Here is a 12,301-nt window from a genome sequence, read left to right on the forward strand (position 1 = left end):
GTCCTTGAAGGGGATATTGAGGATCCTAGATTTTTCCTTTCATTCTCTTACTTTCCATCCATGATGAGATGAGTAGCTGCCTCTACTGTGTTCTCCCACCATGATGTGCTACCTCATCACAAGCACAAAAACAATAGGCCATGGACTGAAATCTCCAAAATGATGAGCTCAAATAAATCTTTTCTTATATGTTGATTATCTCAGTAATTCTATCATAGTATTAGAAAACTGATTTAACACATGGTCCTAGCTAAGCCCCTTATTACAAAAGTGGTTCTAGACAATATCAGCAGAAGTGCCCAACTAGAACAGCTAACCCACCAAATCTTGAGAAATAACATAAACTTTTATGTTTTCCAGTTGTGAGGTATTGGATATTTGTTCCATGCCAATAAATGAGTTACTGAGGAACAGGTTTGTAGGGGGGGGGGGGAATGCTGTCCACCTATGAGAGTAGGGATCACATTAAAATATTAAAACATGTTTACATTGGATTATAAGCTTAACTCTATGGAAATATGACCAGATACTTGCCCAGCATTTAAAAAATAGCAGTGGGGATGAGAACCAATTAACCCAAGAGCAAAAGTGGTGAATTTTATATTTATACTGAATGAAAAGCAAAACTCACATGTGATTTAAAAACTGTTGTTCAGAATTTTCATAAAATTCTGCATTCAGTACTCTCAACTTTATCATTGCCTATGAGGGCAAAATAATATAAAGAAGTCAGAATGCTGTATTTGATATATTAGTGGTACAGTCTATAAAATAAGTGGTTCAATTTACTGTGAGACATGTATGATACAATGTAATCCCTTTATAACAAATGTATCTTTCATGAAAAAGCACTCTTGAGTTTTCAATATATTACTAATTTTGTATTAACAAAAAAAAAAAGAGAAAATTTTAGATACCATAACAATTTGGGATTCTGATTTGTATTAATCTTTTTTTAGGTCTGTATTGTTTGTTGTTTCTTTCTTTCTTTCTTTTGGTAGTTCTGGGGATTGAACCCAAGGCCTTGCACATATCAGGCAAGCACTCATCCACTGACCTCCATCCCCAGACCTGTCTTTCAGTATGGGAAAATTTGGCATTTTTGTCTAAGTTATTAATCATACTAGATGATATACTATATATGTATCTCAAATCTCTAAAGTATTTTGACACAGTGACTAAAAAATAATCACTATTTCTATGTCCTCAAAATTATATTCAAATATTTATTTTAAGTAATTACTAAGATTATTAGGTTTTGCAAAAGAATAAATTTATAATTCTGTCTTATAAAATATTACTTTTATAAAAACTTCTGACTTAGTTTATAATCTAAAAAACATGTTTTTGAAGTTTCATAAGGCACTATTAATATCTGTTGAGCAAAGATGCACAGATATCAGCCTAAAAACAGACACGCACACATGCACATGTGTGCACATACATACATGTTCCTTGCACGTACATAACAGACACCCAGTCTATAAGGTATTTTAAAATTTATATTTTTCAGACCTCAGGAGAATATGTTTTTAAATTTGTCACTACAGCAGAACAAATGGGAAAATGTAACTAAACTGTGACTCTCATATAATTCTAAATAAGTGCAATAAAATAAGCCTCCAGTCATCTAAAAAACACTTCTGTCCACACTTCATTAAAAAAAGAAAAAGTCAGCCAAAAACATCCTCCCAAAAGAAGCAACTGAACAAATACTGACCAAGTTTGTGTTTTTCTTTTTTCCCCCTAAAAATATTGCTTAGGCCTGTAACTTTAGTTCTTAATGAAGAACTTAGCATGGAAACCCTTTAAGCACAAAATGTCTCACCATGACTGTGATATTTTTATTAAACATTAACATCTTGAGTTACAGAAAATTGAATGTACTGTTTGCTTTGAAAGGCCAAACAGCAGGAATATAAATAACAAAATATCATCTAATTGTTAGTATTCATTAAGATTGATTCTCTAGTGGATTTCATGGTCACTACAGATAGTTCAGCAACACTCCAGAGGCCAATCTCCCATGTGGTCACAATAGATCTCAGAAATACACAAAGAGCCAAACAATCAGATGAAATGAAACGACACAAAACCTATTGCCTATGTTGTTTGCAATTTTTGTGTACTTTTTTCCCAGAATATTATCAACCCTTTAATTTGTGGGATATTTTCTTATTATTGCTTGTTTCAATATCATCTTCCCAAAGAATGAGTTAAAAACATGGTGTTATGGTTTGGATCTGAAATGTCCCCCAAGAGCTTATGTGTTAGGCAATGCCATAATGTTCAGAGGTGAAAAGACTGGATTATGAGAGCTGTACTCATCAGTGGATTAATTCACCTGATAAATTGAATGAACTTCTGAGTGATAATTGTAGGTGGGTGGGATGCAGCTGAAGGAAGTAGGTCACTAAGGGTGTGCCCTTGGGACTATATCTTGTGCTTGGCTACATCCTCTGTAGCTACCCTCCCTATCCTGGTTGCCATGAACTTAACAGCTTTCCTCCACCACACCCTTCCACCACCATGATGTTTCTGAAAATAAATCTTTCCACCTCTAAGTTGTTCTTGTTGGGTATTTTGGTCACAGTGATGAAAAAGCTGACAACACACACTGGAAACCCAAACAATTCCATAAACCCTTGCTTGGTACACCCTGGCAATATTTCATGTGTAAGCAAGCCTTTCCTTATTATATCTGATTTAAATAGGAAACTGGAATCACTCTACCCATCCAAACTTCTTTTGTCAACTGTATTTCCGATTCTAGGTCAATTTTCACTGCAGTGCGTTTCACGCCCCACCCTCTACTACCCCTACCACATCTGAGCTATTCTAAACTCGTATCCTTATTAAATAAGAAAAGTTAGTTATGTATCCCTTGATGTTCTTTTTTTTTTTTTTTGTACTTTTATTTTGAAATATTCTTTGTAGAACTGCTGTGGCCTCAATGAGGCTTGGTTCATGTTTTAAAGTGGAATTTATTTACCCAGAGAAGATCTTCTCAAAATATAGAATCTGGTGTTTTGCAGAGTTTTATTCAATAGTCAAAATTTCCGTCTTTATTCATGAAGCCTAAGCCAGAGAAATTGCTCACTTCACTGAAAAACCAGGAATGTGAAATTTAACCTTTAGAATCTGGAGATTCTAAAATAATCTCACCTTCCCATGTCTCCCTTCTCCTCTGTGCCTTCAGGCCACCCTCCCCCTCTTGTGTTAACTCTGAAAGACTTGAAGAGAGGGGGTTGGATTTGGAGTCAGACAGAGGAATTTGGAAACTTGCTGAATCTATTACTGGCTACCAAGTGATCTCATACAAGTTGCTTAGTCTGTCCAAACCAGTTTCATCCCTGTAAATGAGAACAGTAAGAATTCTCCCATAGTCTTTTATTTGTTTTGTTTTGTTTGTGCTTTGGAGAACATTTTAGTATAGCTTCTAGTATAGGAGATGACACTCACTTGTCATATTAGATCTATGGCCCCTGAGAATTCCTAAGTATCCTCATATATTTTTCCCTGATTTGCATGCAAATGTTGAGGTCTGTGCTCATCAGTTAAGTTGCCAATTGTCCTGGAACTTATATGCATAGTCTTCCTTAAACACTCTCCAAGACTTTCAGGATTCATTTTTGTAGAGATGTTTTTGCTCAGTTCTTTTCTGTGTTACCCTTCACACAGTCTGCGCTGATTGGCAGGAGCTGACAGACATCTCATGCCCCCTCCAACCCAGCAGAAGTGTCACCCCTCCATTATTTGTGGTACAGTTGTTGGTGCTCATGCTTACCACTGGCCCATTTATCCTCTTCCAGGATTCCAGAGGCCACAGTCTGTATCTTAACACCTCAGCTGCTTATACTCCCAAATCCTTGCCCTGTGTTCCAAATCCTCTCACAGTTTCTCACCATTCCTTTAGGGAGACAGAACTTTAACTAGAGCCTCTTGAACATGGCAGTTCATTTTTTCCCACCAAGCATTTAACATGATTTCATTTTAAAACTTTTCACTTGGTATCTTTGAGCATTTCCTGTAACAGTAATTGGATATTTCCAGTACCAAAATAGTGTGAAGTACATAAAAGATTTTCCTAAGTGTTCATTGAATTAATTAATTTGCTATGCAGAACAATTTTGAGTTATGTATGACCCCTGAAATTTCTTGATATATTTCATTTTCAAGAGAAAATACACCCACCCAGAAGCCTGTTATCCATTTGTGTGATGTTGTCATCTCAATAATGTTGTATGTATGGACTCATATGGCATGTAAACTTTTGAATGGGCTGTTGTCACTCAGCATAATTCCCTTGAGATTCACCAATTTTCTATCCTCAAGAATAACAGAAAGAGGGAAAGGAGGTGGATATGGTTATAAAAGGACAACATAAAGTTTTCTTCTGGCAATAAAGTATTTTGTATCTTGACTGTGGTGGTGAATACAGGAACGAGCACTGGTGATCAAACTACATAAACACAGACACACACACACACACACACACACACACACACACACGGTTACAAATAAGACTATGAATATCTGAATGAGATCAGTGGATTTTTATCTTTGTCAGTATCCTTGTTGGGACATTGCACCATGATTTTGTAGGATGTTGCCTTATGAAGAAATTAGATAAGGTATTCATAAGCTCTCTCTATTAATCTTAGGACTATATGTCAAAATCACCAATGATTATAATATATAAAGCTTAATTAAGAACATGTTATAGAAATTTATAATTATTAGAGTAAGACAGCATTTTTTTTTTTTTTTTTTTTTGGTACCAGGGATTGAACTCAGGAGCACTCAACCACTGAGTCACATCCCCAGCCCTATTTAGAGATAGGGTCTCACTGAGTTGCTTAGCACCTTGCCTGCTTAGGCTGGCTTTGAACTTGCCATCCTTCTGCCTCAGCCTCCTGAGCCACTGGGATCACAGGTGTGAGCCACTGTGCCTGGCAAGATAGCATTTTTGAAGAATCATATAACTTGCTGATGATTTTTTATCAGAGTTTGAGGAAATTTTGTATTCGCTATTTTAAAGAATTTAATGAGTACAAAAAGGGCCTGGGGCAATTATCCCTTTACCATCTAAGATAAAAACAGTCCTACTATTATACAATGAAGTGATGGAGACCAGTTTCTATAAACAACCCAAGAGAATAACATATGTATTAGTTACCTAGGGCTACCATAACAAATTACTACAAAAAAAAGTGATATGAGCAACAAAAATTTATTTTCTCCAATCCTAAGCAGAAATCCAAAATCAAAGTGTGACCTGGGCTGAGTTTCCTTTGGAGACCCTAGAGAAAAATTCTTCCTTGCCCTTTTTAGAATCTGATGGCTCCAGGTGTTTGTAGGCTTACAGACACATGACTTCAATCAATGAACCTACCTTCATATGACCTTCTTTCCCCTCTTCTCTTTTTCTATATCTTATAAGGATAGTTGTCATTGGATTTAGGGCTCACTCAAATAAGACCGGATGATCTCTGAAAACCCTAATTTAATTCCATTTGCAAAGAAAGGACTTTTTAAAAAATAAGGTCATCTTTGAAAGTTCCAGGGGTTAGAACATGGACATACCTTTTGTAAAGAAGTACATCATTTAGCCCACTATGAGCAATAATGGAGTCATCATCCCCTATTCTTTCAACAAATATTCTTTCAACACCTAATAGGAATATAACACAATCCTGCCAATGACACTCCATGCACCATTCCTTTCGAACAATTTATAGTCACCTAGTAGAGAGAATGCATGACAAAGCTTAGGAAGAGTGAATTTAAGGAATGTATAAGTACTGCTGAGGAACATTGTCAAGCATAGGAGATAAGAGAAGTCTGGTTCATTGTAAACTGGCTTTAGGTGGAGTCATTCTTTTGCATGTGGACATAGTTGTTCCAGTACCATTTGTTGAAAAGTCTATCTTTACTCCATTTATTCTCTCTTCTTTTTTGTCAAAGATTAGTTGACTGTGTTTATGTGGGTCTATTTCTGGGTTCTCTATTTTGTTCCATTGATATATTTTTATTTTTTCCATTGTCTTTGTTTTTCTATAACAGAGTATCACAAGTTGGGTAATTTACAAAGAAAATAAGTTTACTTAATTCACAGTTCTGGAGGCTAAGGAAGTCCAAGGACATAGCTGTGGCATCTGGCAAGGAGATTTGAATTATATCATAACATGGCAGAGGTGAAAAGGCAAGAAATAACATGCAGAAAAGAAAGCATGAGTGCCAGATTCGCTTTTGTAACAACACACTCTTGCCAATAATTAGCCAACTTCCACAATAAAGGTGTTAATCAATTCACAAGGGCTTTGCCCTCATGACCCAAGTATCTCTCAGCAGGTACCTCTCACCTCCCAACAATGCTGCAGTGGAAATCAAGCTCCCCCCAAATAAATTTTGGGTACACATCTAAACCACAGCAACCATACTCTCTTGATCAATATAGCTTTATAGTAAGTTTCAAAGTCAGGTATTTCAGTTCCCCAACTTTGTCCTTTTCCTTCAATATTCAGTTGCTTATTCTAGGTCTTTTGCCTCTCCATACAAAATTTAGAATCCATTTATCGGCATCCACAAAATAACTGCTGATATTGAGATTGTGTTGAATCTATAGAAAAGTCAGATGGAACTGACATCTTGACAATGGTATTTTCCTAGCCATAAACGTTCTTGTATGATTTCTTGTTATGTAGTTTTTTTATGATTTCTTTCATCAGAGTTTTGTGGGTTTCCTCATAGAGATTTTGTACATGTTTTATTAGATTTATTCTTACATATTTCATTTTGTGGGTGTTAATATAAATAGTACAGTGTTTTTAGTAGAATGGGGGGGGGGAGAATAGGGAAAGGGAGAAGGAGAGGGGCACTGGGGATTGAAATGGAGTACATTCCATGCCTGTATGATTTTGTCAAAATGATCTCACCTATAATGTATAACTATAATACACTAATAAAAAAGAAAAATAGTACTATATTTTTGTGTCAGATTCTAGTCATTCACAGATCATATATAAGAAAGCAATTAACACTTCTACATTAACTTTGTGTCCTAAAACTTGCTGTAAACCTTCATTATTTCCAGAAGTTATTTTTTATGGTGGGCAGGGAGTCAAGTCTTTTCGATTTTCTAATGATGATCATGTCATCTGCAAACAATGACAGTTTTGTTTCCTCTTTTTCAACACGTATATATTTTCTTTTTCTTGTCTTATTGTATTAGTTTAAACTTTTAGCATGATCTTGAAAGGGAGGGGTGAAAGGGCACCATTGTCTTCTTCCTAATATTAAGTAACAGAAACATTTTTAAATTCTCACCATTGAATATGATATTAGCTCTAGGGTTTTTGAAGAAGTTCTTCATAAATTTGGAGAAAGATTTTTTTTTTTTGTATTCCTAATTTGCTGAGAGTTTTTATAATGAATGAATGTGGGTTTATCAAATGCTTTTCATGTATCCATTGATAGTATCATGTTATTTTTTCCTATGAATATGATAGATTATATTCTTTGATTTTCAAATATTAAACCAGCCTAACATACCTGGGGGAACCCTCCTTAGCTCTGTCATATAGTTATTTTTATATGTTGCTGAATTCAATTTGCTAATATTCAATTGAGAATTTTTATGTTTATGTTCATGAGAGTTATTGGTCTTTATTTTTTTTGTAATGCATTTGTCAAGTTTTGAGATTAACATAATGCTGAACTTATAGAATGAAAAACAAAGTTTTCCTTCTACTTTTTTCTATCTTCTAAAAATATAACAGAGAATTGTTATAATTCCTCCTTAAACCTTTGGTAGAATTAACCAGTGAATCCATCTGTGCCTGATGCTTTCTGTTTTTTGATTCAATTTCTTTAATAATATAGGCCTATTTAGGTTGTCCATTTTTTCTTATAGGAGTTCTGACAGACTATATCTTTTAATAATTGATTCACATCATCTGGGTTATCAAATTTGTCATCATAGAGTTGTTTGTAATATCCCCCTATTATCATTTTAGTGTCCCTGGAAATATGTAGTGATGGTCTCTCTCTCATTTTCTTAGTAGTAATTTTCTCTTATTAATTTGCTGGCTGGAAGCTTATTGATTTTGTTGATCTTTCCAAAGAACTAACTTTTGTTTCTCCACCCAAATTTTTACTGGAGTCTTCATTTGTTCAACTCTATTCTGCTTCAGCCTGTGGCACAGTTTTGCTGTTGAGATTTTACTTCATCACCATCATTAAGATTCCACTGATACATTTTTTTTCAACATACCATTTCCCCTTGCTATTGCACTGTCTTCTTCATTTATCTTTCTTTGGTCTCTGACTTACTATCAGGGACTCTCCTCAGGTGCCAGGTGACTCTTGATGTCACCTTGTGTTGAAGAGTGAGAAACTAAAGCTCTATGTATCATTGTGTCAGTATAAGAATTTCTGTTCTAGGTTGGCCTGCAGAGTACGATATCAACAATGAAAATATTTATTCTCCTTAATATATATGCAATCTATTCTATTTTGTTCAAACTCCTGTCCAAGATTTACATAACCTAACATAATCAGGCACTTTCCTATCTCCCTGACCTCATTCCTTCTTCTCTCCTGTTAACTCCATGACAGTCACATTTGCCTTCTTGCTGTTCCTCAACCTGCTAGACTGGTTTATGCTTCATGGACTTTATATTTGCTATAACACTCAGCAAACATTTGTTCAAAGAATGACTGAGGGGAATATTACCATGATTAATACAGTATCTACCCTGGAGAATAAATATTAAACCAACCCCCCCCCCAAAAAAAAAAAAACCTATTTAAAACACAATTGCTTCTCAAAGGATTTATTATAAATTACTAAATTTATTATAAACTACCTCCTGTGAGAGGCCATCTTCATCACCATGTGTGCAATATAGATAAATTTTTATTTATAATAGAAATATTGTAGTTTTTAATTCAGTTCAACAACAACAAAATACATGCACCCTTTGTACATACTATGTATTGTATTGTCAATGAAGTTTATCAAGATTAAAAACACTATCTCATGTATGAAACAACTAATTAAACTAAGACCACCATGTTGGACAGTTTTTTGCCATAATAACAAATATCTGAGATAATGAATTGTAGAATGAAAAGATTTATTTTGGCTTGCAGTTTTGGAGGTTCTAGTTCATGATTCATTGGTCCTGTTATTTTGGGGCCTGTAGTGAGGCTGCACATGATGGCAAGGGCATGTGCCAGAGTGAAGGGAACAAAAAGGAGAGAGGCGAAGTGGCTAGTATCCCTGGACCCCCTTTGAGAGCACACCTCCAAGGACATAAAGATCTCCACCGGATCCCACCTCTTAAAGACTCTGCCATCTCCAAATATTGCCACCATGGGTACTAAGCCCTTAACACGTGGCCTTCAGGGCGAGGGGGTGGGGCGGACATCCAAGAACCAAACTGTAGCACCCACTATAAATGAGTCATGATCAAGTCATCTGTATAACAAAGTCTATTGCATTATTGATATGGGCTAAAAAATCTTGATGAGAACTTATACTTCAACAAATCTGCATTCTATCAGCATGTGTGTCTTGTTTTTGTTCTGTCTCTCCCCATTTTGTATGATTCTTCATTTTAGTCCACTTCAGGATTCGGATTACTGCCTGGTGGTCATGATCCTTGCTTCTACTCTCTTCTCATGCTGATCTATTGATCTTACCATAGTATTTATGTCATTTAATTGATGAAGAACCTGAATTTTTTTCAAAGGTTACACTACCATACTCACTTGCCCCTTCCCCCTCTCATGAACTCAACCTCTCAGTAAAATTTCACCCTGTTTTCTTCACATGACTCTCTCATTCCTATCGTGATGCACTTATTTATACAAATTATGGACCTTACATGGCTTTTCTTTCAGTTCATCTTTATTTATTTATTTTTTGAGAGAGAGAGGGAGAGAAAGAAAGAAAGAGAGAGAGAGAGAATGAATCTTTTTTGTAGATGGACACAACACAATGCCTTTATTTTTATGTGGTGCTGAGAATTGAACCCGGGTCCTGCCAGTGCTAAGCGAGCGCTCTACCACTGAGCCACAATCCCAGCCCCCTTTTTTTTTCCACCCATATACCAAGTCTTTTCTTCCAACTCCATAGATTGCTTTATAATCTAGTTCCTATTCTGAGAGTATTAATTTGTGTATAAAGTAAGTGTTCAAATTGTCTCTTCTGTGTTGATTTTTTTTTCCTTTGACTCTACCATAATCTCAGCAAAATAAGGAAAAATATCATATGTTCTTATGTTTCCCTCACAAAATTAGACATATAATATTAAACAAATAGAGAGCATTCATTCAATAGCATCTGTACAGAGGAGGGCATCAATGGTCCATAAAATCTGTCATCCAGGGACTTGGTCTTATTCTGGTTGCTCTGCCATCCTCTTGGTTTCCTCTGAGTTCAGGAACACATTGCTTCTATTCACATGACATCGAGAACTCTGTCACTTGATCATGTTCAGCTGCAGAGGAGTCTTGTCATCTCTAGCTGGGTGGAGACATGCCCGACAAAGCTCTACTGCTGTGAAGTCAGAAGAACAGATGTTGGTAGACAATTAATAGTCAACTCCAGTATCTTAACATCAATAAATATTGTACATAGAAACTTGATTTTTCAGTGTGTCTATATTTCAGAAAAGATCTGGATGCTTTTACTCAGAGGTTGATTTCATTAGAGAGAAAATCATTTCAAATGGAAAAATAATGAAAATAATTCACCAATCTGAACTTATAAAAATAACCAGTATTTATATATCGAAATTATAAAATAAATACCTCTAAAATTGGGCAAACAATTTTGTTGTCCCTGATAATTATTCGTGGTATTAAAAAATGAGAAACATTGGTAGCTTAATAAAATAAGCTTTATAAAATAAAATAGATGATCTCTGCTAATTAGACTGGCTAATTAGAGGTTTTTTAAAACCTCAGTATACACTTTAAGCATCTCAACTATTTCTTTCTTTATTTTTTTTTTTACAAAGTACAAAGTAAATCAAAGGTTATGTCAATAAAAGATAAGCAGGGCATTTTTAACAGGAGAGGATTCTTTCATTTGCTAGACAATATTCTTTTCTCTATTAAATCTAATTAATTCTAAACTGTTATTATCACCACTTGGGAAGAAGCAGCAAGCAAAATTCTTGCCAAACTGTGGGTAGACCTATATTTTTCCCAACCTACACTTTTTTATTTTTGCTCCTTAGGAGCTGTTAACAATTACTTTATATTTATAAAAGTACAGAATTTAGTCTTTATCAATTTTGCCACCTTCTGTTGAAGTGATAGGTAATGTTAGAGACTGTTTTTGTCCTCCTGGATATTCCTTGAATATTGGACACATGTCCCCACCTACGGGATTTTCACTTACTGTATTTTCTGTATAGAATGTTTGGAAACTATCCTTGACTTCTTATAGGTCTCCTCAAATCATCTGGGAGGCCTTCCCTGAAGCAGAACAGAAGTGATCATCAGAGAAGGAAGTCTAGAATAAACCTTATGAAACTCCACAAAAGAAAGATATTCAAACCAGGCATGATGGAGCATACTTATAATCCAAGAGGCTCTCTGAAGACTGAGGCAGCAGGATCACAAGTTCAAAACCAGTCTTAGCAACTTAGAGAGGCCCCAAGCAACTTACCAAGACACTGTTTCAAAATTAAAATAAATAAAGAAATAAAAAGTGTTGGGAATGTGTCTCAGGGCTAAGTGCCCCCGGGTTCAAGCCATTCCCTACCATAAAGAAGGAGGAGGAGGAGGAGGAGGAAGAGGAGGAGAAGGGCAGACATTCAAGAAAATTTTTCAAAGGCAAAATTGGACTGCACACAATTTTTTAATTATAATTTGTTATATATGACAGCAGAATGAATTACATTCATATTACATATATAGAACACAATTTTTCATATCTCTGGTTGTATACAAAGTATCTTCACACCATTACTGTCTTCATACATGTACTTTGGATAATGATGTCCATTTCATTCCACTATCATTTCTAACCCCCTCCCTTTCCCTCTCACCCCTTTGCCCTCTCTAGAGTTCATCTAATCCTCCCATGCTCCCTGTCCCACTATGAATTAGCCTCCTTATATCAGAGAAAACATTCAGCATTTAGTTTTTTGGGATTGGCTAACTTCACTTAGCATTATCTTCTCCAACTCCATCTATTTAGAATAATTTAATTCTCTTTTTATTTCTGAGTAATACTCCATTGTGTATATATACCACAATTTTTTTTAATCCACTCATCTAC

Source organism: Marmota flaviventris, chromosome 1, assembly GCF_047511675.1.
Source record: "Marmota flaviventris isolate mMarFla1 chromosome 1, mMarFla1.hap1, whole genome shotgun sequence".
NCBI lineage: Eukaryota > Metazoa > Chordata > Mammalia > Rodentia > Sciuridae > Marmota > Marmota flaviventris.